Source organism: Myotis lucifugus, unplaced genomic scaffold, assembly GCF_000147115.1.
Source record: "Myotis lucifugus unplaced genomic scaffold, Myoluc2.0 scaffold_29, whole genome shotgun sequence".
Taxonomy (NCBI): domain Eukaryota; kingdom Metazoa; phylum Chordata; class Mammalia; order Chiroptera; family Vespertilionidae; genus Myotis; species Myotis lucifugus.
In genome coordinates this window covers 3,101,802-3,119,386 of record NW_005871077.1, presented here as the reverse complement: position 1 = coordinate 3,119,386, position 17,585 = coordinate 3,101,802, and the positions used below count along the sequence as shown (strand labels likewise).

The window sequence follows — 17,585 nt, the reverse complement described above, 5'->3', positions numbered from 1 at the left end:
GGTTGTGGAACCAGCTGCCTGATGGCTCTTTTAACTTCGTCCCACAAATGCTCAATTGGATTGAGATCTGGTGATCGTGGGAGCCACCTAAGCAAGGTAAAGTCTCCTTCATGTTCTTGAAACCACTCCTGCACAATATGAGCACCGTGGCATGGCACATTGTCTTGTTGGAAGAAGTCATCTCCATTGGGATACATCATCAACATGATAGGATGAACTTGATCAGCAATGATACTTAGGTATGTTGTGCTATTCAGACGTTGTTCCACACGAATTAAAGGGTCCAAATTATGCCAGGAAAACATGTCCCAAACCATAACCAGCTTGAAGGGTTGTACTCATGCATGTGGGGTGCATGTTTTCATGCTTTTTCCGCCAAATTCTCACTCTGCCATCTGCATGATGCAACTGGAAACGGGATTCATCAGACCATATGACTTTTTTCCAATGCTCAACTGTCCAATCCTTGTGTTCCTGTGCAAATTGGAGATGTTTTATCTTGGGAACTGCAGACAGCAAAGGTGTTCGAACAGGCCTTCAGTTTCCATATCCCATACGATGCAGTGTATGGTGAACAGTGTGTTCAGAGATCATTTGAGAGGTTCCCTGATTAATATCTGCCATTTTTTGATGCACTGTTGCCCTTCTGTTGTCTTATACCAGTGGTGCCACTCTCCGTTTTGCCCTAACATTGACTAGTAGCTGACGGCCACAATTCGCACATTCTGACCCAGATTTTTGGCTGACAGTCCAGTCTTTAAACACTTTAACAACAGCTGCTCTTGAACATTTAACAAATTCAGCTATTTTGCGGATACTCGCTCCATGGCTATGAGTGCCAACAATCATCCCACATTCAAAGGCTGTTAAATCACATTGTTTATCCATATCTCCAGAAAAAAATCACTTCTACTGTTGTGGTAAACAACCTGCTTCTCTATTTATAATGGTCTGGCCCTCTAGCAACTTCAGCGTGAAATTATAGCTAATTTGCCTACAAACGTCAGGTGGTCATAATAATCTGGCCACTAAGTGTGTGTGTGTGTGTGTGTGTGTGTGTGTGTGTATTTTAGAGGCCCGGTGCACGAAATTCGTACACTGGGGGGAGGGGGGTGCTGTCCCTCAGTCCAGCCTGCACCCTCTCCAATCTGGAACCCCTTGGGGGATGTCCCTCTCAAAATCTGGGACTGCTGGCTCCCAACCGCTCGCCTGCCTGCCTGCCTTCCTGATTGCCCCTAACCGCTTCTGCCTGCCAGCCTGATGACCCCCTAACCATTCCTTGCCAGCCTAATTGACACCTAACTGCCACCCTGCCGGTTCAGTCACCCCCAACTGCCCTCCCCTTCAGGCCCGGTCCCCCTCAACTGCCCTCCCCTGCTGGCCCCGTCACCCCTAACTGCCCTCCACTGCTGGTCTGGTCGCCCCTAACTGCCATCCCCTGCAGGCCTGGTCACCCCCAACTGCCCTTCCCTGATGGGCCCGTCACCCCTAACTGCCCTCCCATGCAGGCCTGGTCACCCCCAACTGTCCTTCCCTGCTAGCGATCTTGTGGTGACCATCTTTTGACCACATGGGGTGGCCATCTTGTGTGAGGGTGTGACGGTCAATTTGCACATTACCTCTTTATTGTATAGGATATATATACACACATATTTAATAATAATTCTAAAATTATTTCAGTTGGTCCAACTTTGTGAATTAACTATTTTTGAAATGAGGACATTATCATCATGATTGTTATTGTTAACTATATAATATATAGAGCCCTTTCTATAAGCACTTTCTGTGTGCCACATACAATTTTAAGAATTTTATATGCATCAAATAATTTTTTTCTATAAGGTATGTACTCTTATGATCCCCATTTTAAGGATGAGGAAACTGAAGCACAAAGGAGTTACACAACTTTCCTAAGATTGCAAAGCTTCTGTCAAGAATTAGTACTCAAACCCAACAGGCTTGACTCTAGAGCCCAATTTCTTCACCACCACGACTCAGAAGTTACTAATGTAACAGTGCTACATATAACTTTATTAAATGATCTGTATAATACAGAATATACAAGATAGGCAGTATGAGTTTGTTCTGCTAATATTCACATTGCTTGGTACTTCAGAAACTTGAAGACCTTTCTATAGCAGTTTCTTGTTTATTTTTAAATATTTTCTTTATTGATTTCAGAGAGGAAGGGAGAAGGAGAGAGGGAAGCATCAATGATGAGAGAGAATCATTAATCAACTGCCTCCTGCATGCCCCCTACTGGGGATCAAGCCCATAACCTGGGCATATGCCCTGACTGGGAATCAAACTGTGACCTCCTGATTCATAGGTTGACACTCAAACACTGAGGCACACCTGCTGGTCTAGCAGTTTCTTATTTTAAATAAGCTATTTTAAAAGACTATTTCAGTCTCTACTAGTTTCTAAGATACATTCTCAAAGAATTTTGTCCAATTTTTATGTAAAAAAAAACACCAACCTCATTTCATGAGGAAAGTAAACTGATTAAATGATTAGCAATTCTCAAAGTATCCTTAAGAAAGGTATTCTTTGTTATTATAATATCACAAGCTTCTATACTTTATTATAGTTAATTATTTAATACCTATCTTCCTTGGCAGACTATAATTATCACATCAGTGTTATTTGTGACTATGCCCCCAATGAGTGCAATGGCTGACATAAAACAGACTGTCAATAAGAATTTACAGAATAAATGAATAGGACTTGCTCTTTTATCTATTAAGTTTATTTAGTAAAAAATCCACTATAAGCAATAACTTAATATTTCTAGTAATACACATTTCATATAATAGTAAAATATTTTATATATTTATATCATTATTATGAATATATTCATTTTTAAGATGTGCCACAAATTTCCTTCAAAAAATGTTGTGCTTTATATCAGCAAGAATTCCTTCCTGATAAACTTTTGTCACAGATTCTTAAAATAATGAACCTTGAAAGGCAATCCATTTTATTTTCCATATTTATAAGCTTCTTTCCTATTCTAAACTTAAAACGTTCTTTTATTTCCCACAACTATCAATAATAACTTTCATTAAAATTTTCCTTTCTCTCCCTGGCCAGTATTGCTCAGTAGTTAGAGCGTTGGCCTGCTCACTGAAGGGTCTCAGGTTGGATTACCCATCAAGGGCACGTACCTTGTTGGAGGTTCGATCTCTGGCTCCAATTGAGGCATGTACAGGAGGCAACCAATTGATGTATCTTTCTCACATCGATGCCTCTCTCTCCCTCTCTCTCTCTCCCCCCCTCCCTCCCTCCCACTTTCTCTAAATATCAGTGGAAAAAATACCCTTGGGTAAAGATTAACAATAAAAAAAAAATTTCCTCTCTCAAACTTGCAATTTCATACAACTGGTAATCACCATTTCTTTTTATAGTAGTAGCCTCAAAGTTAAAAAGAGAAGCTATTATATTACAACATATACTAACCCAATCAGATGCTATATTGTCTGCTATACAAAAAGTTATATAGTTAAAAACTGATGACTATTGGTAGACCTTAGTTTGCTTAGAATTAAGGGTCATTTTTCACTCTTTTCAGTAAAGGAAATGCTACATATCAACCCGTGATGTTTATACTAGTATACTCTATGTTTCAAATATCTTTATGTAGTTAAAAACCCAATTCTCCACCTGACATCATGGACCAATAAAAGCTAATAGCACAGACCTAAAAAGAGCTGTCACAGAAACAAGGTCATGGACACTGCACTCCAACTGGGATATATAGGAAGGACATCTTTCTCCCAGACATGACAAGTGTAACTGCCTAGGTATCTGACCTTAGATCTTCAAAGCAGAACACTTAAAAGTGAGGTTGGTGATCTTCTTTTGAGTATAGCCAGAAAAAATTTTTAGAAGTCACCATAGAGATTAAATTCAAAATAATAATTTTGAGGAAAAAGTTAACAATGGAGTTAATTTGAATTTTGCCATTTGAAAAAGATTCATGTTTACTTATATTTAAATGGTTTAAATATTTTAGTAGTAAAGTTCATTTCTATTATAAAAAGAAGCTTTTCTGATTTTAGTTTCATATTAGATTATATTGTTTGATTGTTTATTCACATGAATAATGAAAAGCTAGTCTTCAATGTGAGTGCTGATAAAACAAAAATAAAAACAACTAATTTTCATTTTTTTTTCCAAAATTCTGTAATGTCTCTCCCTTAAACAAGATTCTGTGTCCTACAGAAAAAGTGTAAACATTTAGGTATCCAAATGCTCTACCATTTTATTTTTTAAAATTTAATAAATATGTATGTTCTAGAATAAATTTATTTAAAAATATACATTTTACATCTCCTTTCAAAGTGATAAAAGTGGATTAAGGAAATCATACTACCATTAAAAAAAATCTGCATGGCCCAGGCCAGTGTGGCTCAATTGGTTGGCGTGTAGTCCTGTGCACCAAGGAGTTGAGGCTTACCTATGGGAGGCAACCAAACATTGTTTCTCTCTCACATCGATGTTTCTCTCTTCTTCTCTCTTCCTCTCTCTCTAAAAAAAATCTATTAAAACATTTTAAAGTCTATATGTAACAACTCAATGATATAAAATGAGTGATAAATAAATCCCTGTACTAGCTTGATTCTAGAATGGAATATAGTTGCTAAGAAGAGGATAGCAGTTATTTTATGGTTAACTAAAGGTCTGGTGCACTAATTCGTGCACAGGTGGGGTTTGGCCAGTTCACCCCAATCGGGGTTGGGGGAGCTTTGGGGGTTGGGACCAATCAGGGGGAGGGGCCACGGGCGGTTGGCCTGCTGGTCCCACCCCCTGGTCAAACTCCCGGTCGAATTCCCAGTTAAGGGAACAATTTGCATATTAACCTTTTATTATACAGGATATCCTTTAACTAACTTAAATTCAGTTGAAAAAATCAGGGTTATCATTCATTGCCTTTAATCCTGAAATGTTAAAAAGGATCCTATAAGATTCTCTCCCATAAGTGAAATTCTCACATAAGAATGTTATTGTGACAAGGCTTTATTATAAGAAATCTAAGAAAATAGAATAGTAGCATAAAAATTTTTATTTCTCCATGGTTAGAATTTAATCTTTCAACATGCCTTGCTCAAAGATATTAATTTAGTAGAAGTATAAACCAAACTAAAGTAAAAAAATAAAGTGTTATCAATTCACTCTGAGAAATAAATGTGTTGGTCCTATGCTTTATTTATGCAGCAACCACATTGCTTCTATACTCATGGTAACATACCTTTCCATTGTATTGGTTCTAGTTACAATTTTACATTTGTTTGTATAACTTTATCTACACTATAATTAACATCTACACTGCAAGTTCAAAAGCAATTAGGAAATATCTGTTTTTAATTGCACCATATTATCCTCAGCAGCTATATGAATGAATCATAAACAGCAGACAATCTATAAAAATTTGAATTACTAGATAGATGGATTGAAGGTCAGATGTTGCCAAGCAGAATACTGAGATCTCTGTCAATGTTTGAATGCTTATAGGATAACAGATGCTATGCTACCTAGGTACTTGTCACATGTGCTATTCCTGATGTGTGTGTTATTTGGCTCTAGAAAACAGTTCAGAGCATGGTCACATTGAATTAACATCATTTAGACATCTTTGAGCAAGAAAAATTACTCAAACTCTGTCAATCTAAAAAATTATAAGTTTCACAACAGAATCACAATCTATTACTTATATTTGACCTTCATGACCCATTATACAGTTATCACAAAGCTACTATGTCCCTGGAGACACTAGAAAAAGCTCTGATAAACAGTGATTTTAGATTTCAGTCTTTAGAAGCTACTATATCCACTACTGTCTAAAGTTAACTAATAATGGAACTGATAGGACACCAAATAAAGGGATAAGTAAGAACCAAATACAATGAGAACAAAAATATTAAGTTTAAGGCCACCTGAAACATAAAAATTTAGCCAAATTTTAATTATTTTCTCTGTGCAAATGGGTAAAGCAGGAGAGAGCTGTCTGATTTTACCACCAAAATTTGATACTTTGCTATATTATGAATACCCATTCCACTCTATTTGGGGTATATAAACATCTAATCTTAAGAATTTAATATTTTCCACAGAAGTATTGTATCAATAATAAATTCTTAAAAAGTTAATATTAAACTAAGTGATATTACTATGTGATATACTTTCTTTTCCCTCTATCATTTTGTAATGGAAGTAAAAACAAAACAGAAATCAACAGACTGCTGCATGATTTATGACATTTACTTTAAGTAAGAAGTATCTATGCAACTAACAGATAAATTCAGATTGGTATAATTTTTTTTAAGTTAAACTTTTCTCAAGCAATATTTATAATATGCTCTTTTAAAAAATAACTACAGTAGAACTACAAAGAACTGAAGTTCTTATACTAGACATGAACTGTATAACTGATTTTTCACATTTTTTATTACTATTTTTATCAATATTAAGCATATAAAATATCTTATATATAAAACCATTTTTCATACATTTTATTACAAATGTAAGCCATTGACCTATAAACTCAGACATTTGGAATTAATTACGTCCTAAATTTTTAAGTTCTAAAATCTTAATTCAAATATAATAAATTGGTATGCTTTACACACACACACACACACACACACACACACACTTTATAATTTAAGTGAAAACTCTTACCATTGATTTTCTTTTGATAGTCACTCCATTTGGTTTTCTTGATAGGGCCTTGCTATGTCAAGCAGACAGTAGACAAATCACAGAATGACATTTGGATGCTCACTTCTTCAGATAGGAGTTTTCGGCCAATTGCCAGTTGAGAATTTAGACTGAAACTAAATTACCCAAGCTTTATTAAATTGTTTCCACATCCACCAACTGATAATGTGCAATGACAACTCAAAACAAAGTGAATGATTTTGATTTACCTCTTTTCAAGCAGTAATAACATTATGTTTAAGAAGAAATGTTAGGATAAAATAAAACCAAAAACTCTCTAAAATTCGAATATCTACAGAGAACAGTTTTAAGTAAACTTTGAAGCTTTCAAAAAAAGTTGACTCTATTATTCTGTAACCAAAATTAACACATAATAAAGATGGTATTTATACAATGATGTGTCTATTATCAATTCTAGAGTCACAAACTTAAATTCTGTCAAATATTGACTTAAAACTAACAATAATATTTGGATACACTTTGACAGTATCACCCATATTCATAAAATATTTATTACATCATCAACTAATTACAGTAGCATATACCATTAGAGTTCAAGGTTATACCGAAGAGACATGCCCTGACTGCAAAGATCATTCTTTGTATTGAGACAAAATTTATGATTACAGACTTCTAATTATAACAGCTCAACCCCTTTTCTGCACCAATTTAGGCTCTTTTTCTCTTAATTATTATTTACTAGAAGCCTGGTGCATGAATTCATGCACAGGTGGGGTCCAGCCAGCCAGCACCCAGATGGGGGCCGATCGGGGCCAGGCCAGCCAGGGAAGAGGGGCAGCGGATGATTGGGTGTGGTGGCTGATCGGGGCCCCCATTGGGACAGTTGGCCGCTGCAGTGCATGTCATAGCGACAGGTCATTCCAGTCATTCCGCTATTCCAGTCACTTGGCTTTTATATATATAATCTTTGTAGTCTGTCAACTATATATGACTTTCAGCCATTATGCTTTATGATAGTTGACTTTTACTCTAGATAGTCTCTGTTTTGATGCTTTAAAAATATTACACATAGTAAATTTTCCCCAAAATGTTATGATATACCTTGGAGCCTCAATATCATTTCTGCCCAGCTGTAAGTTAGTCCATTTCAATGATTATGTATCCTTGACAATTTAAATCTTTGGAAATATAGAAAAAAGTAAAACTAAAAGTAAAACATGTCCTAATCTTCCTAAGTTATCAGGTTTACCACTGATTAAAAACTTTCTCACTGTAACCGGTTTGGCTCAGTGGATAGAGCATCGGCCTGTGGACTGAAAGGTCCCAGGTTCAATTCCAGTCAAGGGCATGTACCTTGGTTGCGGGCACATCTCCAGTAGGGAGTGTGCAGGAGGCAGCTGATCGATGTTTCTCTCTCATCGATGTTTCTAACTCTCTATCTCTCTCCCTTCCTCTCTGTAAAAAATCAATAAAATATATATTATTTTTTAAACTTTCTGAATGACAACTATAATATCTCCAATATTCAGTGCATACAGTTATGTAAGATTCAAATTAAAATGCTAAGCATAAGATGTACCCAAATTCTCATATATTCTGTGTGCCTGCTCTCATACATACACAGGAGTACTTGTATACGTGCACATAAACTTCTATCCACATGTGCTTCTATACCCTGACAGACTTTCCCATATTAATAACCTGATATCATGGTATTGTATGAAAAAGAATACAAGGAAATAATCAACTTATGGTTAAATCAAGAGAAGCTGACTTCAGAACAAAGCCTAGAGCTTAACAAAACTACTATGTCTTCGAGTTAATCACACTGACCCCAATAATTTGAATGCAAAACCCTCAATATCAATAACATTTTGAAAGTATTCAGAGACTAAGAGAGTTCCTTCCTGGGTACTATGAGATACAAAGGAAAAGTTAAACACTTTCCTCAAAGAGTTTATAATACAAAACTTGACATGGAGTGTGTATGTGAGGGGGAGGGGGAGGAGAACAGCTCATAAAGATATATAAATGGTTAGACTACCAAGAGAAAAACAAGTACACTGGAGCAGTTTAAATTGTTTGAATATATTTGTCACATGTGGGGCTGACCTTAAACTTTATATCAAGAATCATTTTTAGGGAGGAACCAAGATGGCAGCATAGGTACATACTTGTACTTGCTGCCTCACACAACCACATCAAAACTTCAACTAAAAGACAAAACGGATATCATCCAGAACCACGGGAAGGCTGGCTGAGTGAAAATTCTACAACTAGAAGAAAAGAGAAAAGCGTTTTGAAACTGATAGGAGGTGCAGAAGTGCCGAGGTACAGAGACGCAAGCGGAAACAGTTTGGCAACTGGGTGCCTTGTTGTCTTTTTCAATCAGAAGGGAGATACAAGCTCCCAATTGCTCTGAACTCCAGTTCCGGTTGAGACTCTGGGGACCCAGACTTAAATGGAGAGAAACTGGACTATCTTGCATCGGGCCGGAATGCGAGGGCTGCTTTCTCGCAGGGGTGCTTGCAGCAATCATTGTTCCTGCACGGGGCTGGGGGACACAGAGACCCTGGGACCTCTCTGAGGCAGAGAAGACTGGAAGCCATTGCAGTTTGCTCTGCCCCGATGATTCCCTGAGACCCCACCCCACCCAATTTACAACCCCACCTAAGCTGTGAGCACAGGCTTTTGCATATGAATGGCCTGTTCTTTTGCAATCTAAAGCCTAACAAACTGCAGCTGGGTCAAAGAGCACCAAAGTTTCCAAAAGAAGGCCTAGAGAGCAGCCTGCATTACTTCACAGCTGCGCCTCATCTGGGCACTTCCAAACCCCAAACAAAGAGGAGGAATCTGCAGATCTCTCTGTAGCTCCTGCTGGGTGGCCTCAGGCAGTGGCTGACTTTGCACCTCCTTGGAGATCCAAGAGCCAGTGTACCCAGTGGTCAGAGTGAGACCATACCAGAGTACAACTCTTCACATCCATAAGCAACACACTCAAGGGGCAGACTCAGTGAGCACCAAAGCTCCACTGAAGCAAGTCTTGCTCCATAAGAGAGTCTCCAGCACAGAAGTTCTCCCATTGTAGACACAGCTGGTCCTCACAGCCAATTGGCCTGCTGGTCAATTCCTCCCAGTGATACCAAATAGCAATCAAGACTTAACTACAACAAGACTGTGCACACAGCCCACAAAGGGGTGCACCAAAAGTGTCCACCTTAGTTAATTAGGAAGGCTGAGCCACTGGGCCCTATAGGACACCTAGCACCCAAAGCCACTCTACCAACACAGGGAAGCAGCCAAAATGTGGAGACAAAGAAACATGTCACAAATGAAAGAAATGGAGGAAAGCAAACTACTGGATATAGAGTTCAAAACCACGGTTATAAGGTTTTTCAAGAATTTTCTAGAAACCGCCAATAAATTTAGTGAGACCCTGGAGGATATGAAAAAAGACCAACTAGAAATTAAGCATACACTGACTGAAATAGAGAATAATATACAGAGATCCAACAGCAGACAACAGGATCCCAAGAATCGTCAAAGATTTGAAATCCGAAGAAGCAAAAAATACCCAACCAGAAAAGCAAAAAGAAAAAAGAATCTAAAAATATGAAGATAGTGTAAGGAGTCTCTTGGACAACTTCAAGAGTACCAACATCCTAATTATGGGGGTGCCAGAAGAAGAGAGAGAGCAAGATATTGAAAACCTATTTCAAGAAATAATGACTGAAACTTCCCCTACCTGGTGAAAGAAATAGACTTACAAGTCCAGGAAGTGTAAAGAACCCCAAACAAGAGGAATCCAAAGAGGACCACACCAAGACACATCATAATTAAAATGCCAAGTGCTAAAGACAAAGAGAGAATCTTAAAAGCAGCAAGAGAAAAACAGTTAGTTACCTACAAGGGAGTACCCATATGACTGTCAGCTGATTTCTCAACAAAAAACTATGCAGGCCAGAAGGGAGTGGCAAGAAATTACTCTACCCAGCAAAGCTATTATTTAGAATTGAAGGTCAGATAAAGAGCTTCACAGATAAGAAGAAACTAAAGGAGTTCATCACCACCAAACCAGTATTATATGAAATGCTGAAGGGTATTTTTTAAGAAGGGGAAGAAGAAGAAAAAGATAAAGATAAAAATTATGAACAACGAAGTGACAACAAATACATATCTTTCAACAAGTGAATCTAAAATTCAAGTGAATAAAAAATCTAATGAACAGAATAAACTGGTGAATATAATAGAATCAGGGGCACAGAAAGGGAGTTGACTAACAATTCTCGGGGGGAAGAGGGTGTGGGGGGTGAGGGAAGAGACTGGACAAAAATCGTACACCTATGGATGAGGACAGTGGGGGGGGTAAGGGCAGGGGGTAGGCTGGGAACCGGGTGGATGGAAGCTATGGGGGGAAAAAGAGGAACAACTGTAATAATCTGAACAATAAATATTTATTTTAAAAAAGCATTTTTAATGCAGAAAATATACCACCATTTTATTTTCATTTAGCCTGATGAAACCCACAAAGCAAAAATTAATTGAATATAGAATGCAGCACTAGAAGTTGTCATGTCCTCACTCTGGAAGATCAAAAGATCGAAGATAAATTCCTTAGCCAAATGAAATTATAGAGGACCATATTTTTATCAGGTTTTCAGTATAAGAGAAGCAATTCTAAATTTGTTCATGTCACTCATCCTAATGATTCCAATCATCATGGCAGTAATTTAAGTTTTAATACAAAAAAATAATCCTGAAAAGTCACTATCAGATTAACAAAATCATGAATCAAAAAGCACAGAACAATTATCTTAGTGTGAATAAGATTATCAGTAATGCACCTACACAGCAAAACTAGTTTCATATTCCAGCAAGGATGAGCAGCAAATCACTTGTGAATGTGTTTATATATAATGTTAAATATATTCTACTAATCCTATATAATAAAAGGCTAATATGCAAATCGACAGAACGGCTGTTCAGAACAACCAGTCACTATGATGCGCACTGACCACCAGGGGCAGATGCTCAATGTAGGAGCTGCCCCCCCGGTGGTCAGTGTGCTACCACAGGGGGAGCGCTGCTCAGCCAGAAGCCCTGAGCCAGGTTCACGGCTGGCGAGTCCAGCAGTGGTGGCAGGAGCCTCTCCCGCCTCTGCAGCAGTGCTAAAGATGTCCGACTGACGGCTTAGGCCCACATCCCTGGGAAGCAGGCCTAATCTGTCAGTTGGACATCCCCCGAGGGCTCCCGGACTGCAAGATGGTGCAGGCTGGGCTGAGGGATCCCCCCCTCAAGTGCATGAATTTCATGCACTGGGCCTCTAGTCCATTTATAAGAATCTTATAATTTAGTACTATCCCTCATATTATAAATGAAAGAACAGGTCCAGTACTAGGACATTATTTGTCCAAAATCACACAGCAAGTCAGCAGCAAAACCAAGACGCCTTAAGAAGAAATGCTTTTTTTTGTTGTTAATCCTCACTCAAGGATATGTTTTCCATTAATTTTGAGAAAGAGTGATTGCTTTTTAAAGAGAATGGAAGGGAAGGAGGAGGAGGGAAGGAGGGAGAGAGAGAGAGAGAGAGAGAGAGAGAGAGAGAGAGAGAGACTGAGAGAGAAACACTGATGTGAGAGAGAGACATCAATTGGTTGCCTCCCGCACCTGCCCTGATGTGGGCCAGGGAATGAACCTGCAACCCAGGTATGTTCCCTTGACTGAGAATCAAACCTGTGACCCTTTGGTGTGTGGGCTGACACTCTAACCATTGAACCCACCATCCAGGGCAAGAATAAATTCTTTTTAACTATAATCAAGGAAATAAATAGCTATATCTCCAAAAGAGATACACTTTTATTAGAAAATTTCAACCTTTTAACCTCCATGCTAATCTCAAACATTCAGACCATCAGCCCCAGAAAATGCAAAGAACCAACTCATAAAGTAGGAAAAGAAATGTGTGTGATTACTTTAAACCAGATACCTCCCTCTTTGTAAGTGTTCAGGCAGGCATTAAGTCTTGCACCCAGCTCTTCCAGACTAAAATGTGAGTTTGAAGATTATATAAAATTTTATCAAAACTTTCTATTAAAAATACCCTAGAATTTTTCATGGCATCACATCTATTTTTCTTTCATTTCCTAGCATCCTATTTTATACATTTTTTCATAGGATTGTCTAGTAATTTAAGCATGCCACATGGATCGTGAAAGAAATAAAATGTTTAATCTTGACTGCTTTCAGTGATATAACTCATCCCAACCATACATAAATAGTCAGCAAGAGAAATTCAGATAATTTGTAAATAGAAAATATTAAAAAAAATAGTTGAAACACTGTTTAGATTTCGCTGTAAGGCCACTAACTCAATTTAGATTTCATTGTCTATTCAGTCATAACTTTTTTTTTTAAATATATTTTATTGATTTTTTACAGAGAGGAAGGGAGAGAGATAGAGAGTCAGAAACATCGATGAGAGAGAAACATCGATCAGCTGCCTCCTGCACATCTCCCACTGGGGATGTGCCCGCAACCCAGGTACATGCCCTTGACCGGAATCGAACCCGGGACCTTTCAGTCCACAGGCCGACGCTCTATCCACTGAGCCAAACCGGTTTCGGCATATTCAGTCATAACTAATAAGATGTTTCTAATAAAATGTAACATACTTTTTAGTTCTACTGGTCTCAAAAGTCAGAGAACTCATTAGCAACAGCTAAAATCACTCACCAAAACTCTTTTGAACAGGCAATGATGCTAAACAAATTAGTTCTACCCTACCACCATCACAACCATCACACATTCCCCCAAGACCCTACTGAGTAGTCTATGGGCCAAAAGGCATAAAATATTCATACCATTCATTATGAAAATAGAATAAAATATTTTATCACATAAAAAATCAAGATTTATCTTATGCTAGTAAAGCAAAAACTATATGGTTAAGGAGTTTTACTTATATTTCATTTGTTCACAAAAGTAATATCTCAATATAATATATATGTATATACATAATACATATGTAGTAAACATTTATGTATGTGTATAAATAGATGTGTATGTATGCATTAAGATAAGGGCAGTTGTCTTAAAAATCATATGAGTTTATTAGAAATTATAATAATTTAATGTCTTCTTCAATGTGCTAAGTTTGTGTGTGTGTGTGTGTGTGTGTGTGTGTGTGTGTGTGTGTGTGCTTACTTTTCACCTAGAATTATGACTGGCTTCCTAAAAGAAATATAGGGTATATTTAGTTGTAGTTGAGGTACTCTATCCTGAATTAGCATATTGATATGCCAATATATTATATAAAAAGCAGTTTATTCATTATCATTCATAGCAATCCTTTAGAAAGTATTATGAGTTTATTTTTTTTTGTTTTTATTGATTTCATAGAGGAAGGGAGAGAGAGTGAGGAAACATCAATGATGAGAGAGAATAACTGATCGCCTGCCTTTGTGGGGTTTTTTTAATCAACCAAAGAAATGTGCCTCACCTTTTTCATGGATTTTACCATGTTTTTAAGAAAGTTATTTTGGGAACAAGTTATCTAATTTATCTCTCTCTGCCTTAGTTTCTCCACCTGAAAAATGAATATAATAGTATTTACCAAATACGCTTGCTATGAACATTAGCTAAGTTAATAGGTATAAACTGCCTAGAAGAGTGCACAAGGCACATAAAAGCCTTCAAAAGTAGAATATCGCAATCATTATCATCATTACTCCCATTATTACCATCACTACCACCACCACCACCACCACCACCACCACCACCAAACACCTTCATAAGCACCTCAGTGAGTTTTAGTTATGATGCAGAGTCTTGGCCACACTTCCAGAGTTTCTAATTCAATATCACACCAAAGTTTTAAATACTGTATTAAAGAGAAGGGAAGCTAAGTATGCTTGCACCAATTCAATCCCATGAATATAGTAACAAGAAGCATAACACTTTAAAACAGCAAAGGCAATGGTTTTAAATGTCCAAATAATAGATTTACTTCCTTCTCCAAAACTCACACAACCCATCCCAAACTCCAATAGTTATTTCCCAATGACCAAACTACATACTCAAGAGTAGTTAGGAACTCAGAAGTAGGCAGCCCTGGGTTTAATAAACAGTTAGAGAAAGTTACACAGTAATTCCTTCTTTGAGTAGAGAGTACCAAGCAATTATATTAAAAAATTCATGTGAGTAAACCAATTATCAAATATTTGCACACTCACTATATTTGCTACATATACTCTGCTAAAGAGAAGCTCAAGACATGAAACTCTATTGGAATCTCATTGGGAAAATAACCTCTCACCATCTTCTAAGTATCACAGAAGTCTTATTTCAGCTCAATGAGTAGTATGAGCTAGGAGCTTAGAGAATGGATTTAAATTAGAGTTGATAAGCAAGACTTTAAGAAGGAAAAGATCTTTGCTAGACCTTATAGTAACTAATAACTATGATTTTTTTATAGGTAAAAAGAAACTGCATTTCAGGTCAAAGACAATAGTGTAAAAAGAAAGCAGAACCCTGGAGCACTACAGGCATTTCAGGATAGTGCAATATACTGCACAGTACATATTATGCATCCTGGAAAAGATTATTCTTCCCCTTCCCCTCCCCCCTCCCCTCCCCCTTCCTCCCCCCTCCCCCCTCCCCCGCCTCTCTCCTCTCAAAAATCTGATCAGTCCTCAGAAAGACTGCTTTGGCAATGGCATGCATAATGTGGTATGTTATGACAGTCTGACCCTACACAGGGACAAGAATCTAAAGGATTATTTTAATCAACTGGCTGTAAGGAACAAAACAGATTTTAGATGATTTAACTGTTAAGCCTGTTTTTTCTGGCAACTTTTTATTCTGCCCTGTTAATTCAGGATGAAGGAGATGGTAGACAATAGAAGCTGTCAAAGGTGGGTTTGAATGGGGTCTTAAAGATATTAGAGCCGAGGAAGAGGAGTAAACCTGCAGTAGCAAAGATAGAGAGCAATTGAGCAAAGACTTGGCAGTAGGGAAGTACAAATATCTTCAAGTCAATTAACTCTCTTTTGCTTGAGCCAAACAGCTCACAACTTTTTCTTTATGATACATCAAAAGACCTTAAAGGTGTTACTGAGGAAGAAAGAAAAGGCAAAAACAGTTTAAAACACGGAATGCCTCTTACTGATTATAATCTACAGTTTAACAATTATGTTCCCTGTATTTAGTAGGAAATACAAATGTATTTTAATACAGTTTACAATGCCAAATATTCACAATTTCAGCTTGTCCAATAACACAGATCAACAATAAAGCTTTGCTATATACAATACAAATAAACATGTCAAGTTCTTGTGAATAAATCTTAATAACAAACAAAGCTCATTTATTTTCTTTGGAAATGAGAATCCTTGCTTTGTTAGAGTGAACTTACCTTTAAATTTAATATCATTATTCTTAAACACAAGACAATTTTAAATTGTATCTTTGATTCTCATTCATACCCTGCCTCCATTCCACCTCCACACCCCTCTGGCCTTTTGGAAAGTTTTTTAATAGGCAATTTTTGTAGAATTCCATTATACTATGTGTGTTAATCTTCTCAATCAAATAGTTCATATTACTGTGAGACAGCTTCTTAAAAGCAGAGGCTATGCTGTTTTGTTTTTTCCCTCAGGTATCATCAAAACCTAATAGCACTATATGTGTACTTAGTGTACTTATTAAATAAAAGATATTCTATCATCTGACCTGCAAATGGTTAACAAAAAGTTAAGAACAATTATAAAATTTCATAACAAGAAATACATGGCTTACTTGTGCATCTATGCAGTATTGTTTCAGGTTACTAAAGCTCACTGCAATAGGGAGCATAACTGCTATGGCACTAGTAAATGCAAAATGGGATAGGGAACTCTAGGTTTTTTAAGATTGTATACATGGGTATAGAAGTTAACATTTACCTTTGCAATAAAAAGTAGCACTTACTAGCTTATAAACTCCTTAGAGATATTAATAAAATATTTCAACACAATTTAGTCTTACTGGCTGAAAAACGATGTTTTTCCCATTTTATTAAAAATATTTTTCTTGCATCTGAATTTGAATTTTTTCAGGCTTTAAAAATATTCCACCACATTTCATTCATATGATCAAATTAATCAACATCTTGTCATATACCATCTATTTCTGAATAAAGTGATCTTCAAAAAACTACTGTATTTTAGAGATAATTGACTGGTTAATCCTTATGGTATCATGTTAAAATAGGCAAATGTCATTTCCAAATTAAGTGGGTCACTTACCTTAAAACATAAGGAAAGGAAACTACATGTTAAAATACCTCAATTTAAGATGCATTATTTTTAATCCTCACTCACAACCCTGGGAGATAGGTACTACATACCCATTTTATTGTTGTGAACTTGCCTAAGATTCCCAAGTTATTGAATGACCCAGCTATAATCCCCATCACTGTTTGTCTAGCTCCAAAAATTAAACTTATCTTTCTTAAAATATAACTATCTGGAACACTAAACTTATCTTTCTTACAATATAACTATCTGGAACACTGTCAAGTACCATGCTATCTATCTATCTATCTATTTATTTATTTTAGGCTAGGGCATAAGGGGGCGGACTCCTGGGGCAAAAGGTAGGAACTAAGTAAACATCATAAAGTCCCAGTACTTTCCTCATTGATACTCTTCAAGCCTATAAGAAACTTCTTCCTCTTACTTTACTCAGATACCCTTATTTGTATGCTAGCAACCATATGAATTAAAATCAAGCTGTGAAAAGTAGAATCACTATTTACAAAATCTCAAAGCAAAAATAGCTACTGAACAAATGGCTCTATGACATACTTCAGTAGCCCCTGAAGACACTGTATTAACAAATATTCATCAATAATTCAAGATCATTAA

At 36.9% G+C, this 17,585-nt stretch overlaps 1 protein-coding gene across 4 annotated transcripts in view; it reads right to left on the bottom strand.

Moving 5' to 3' along the window:
- Positions 1 to 17,585, bottom strand: part of ZEB1 (zinc finger E-box binding homeobox 1) — a 271,362-nt gene that overhangs the window by 201,545 nt on the left and 52,232 nt on the right. For 3 of the 4 annotated variants that reach the window (XM_023752199.1, XM_023752198.1, XM_023752200.1), the window contains exon 2: positions 6,682 to 6,836. The exons of the other annotated variant lie outside the window; for it this stretch is intronic. The gene's annotated coding sequence lies outside the window, so the exon portion shown is untranslated. The remainder of the gene's footprint in view (positions 1 to 6,681; positions 6,837 to 17,585) is intronic. 4 annotated transcript variants of the gene reach the window in all.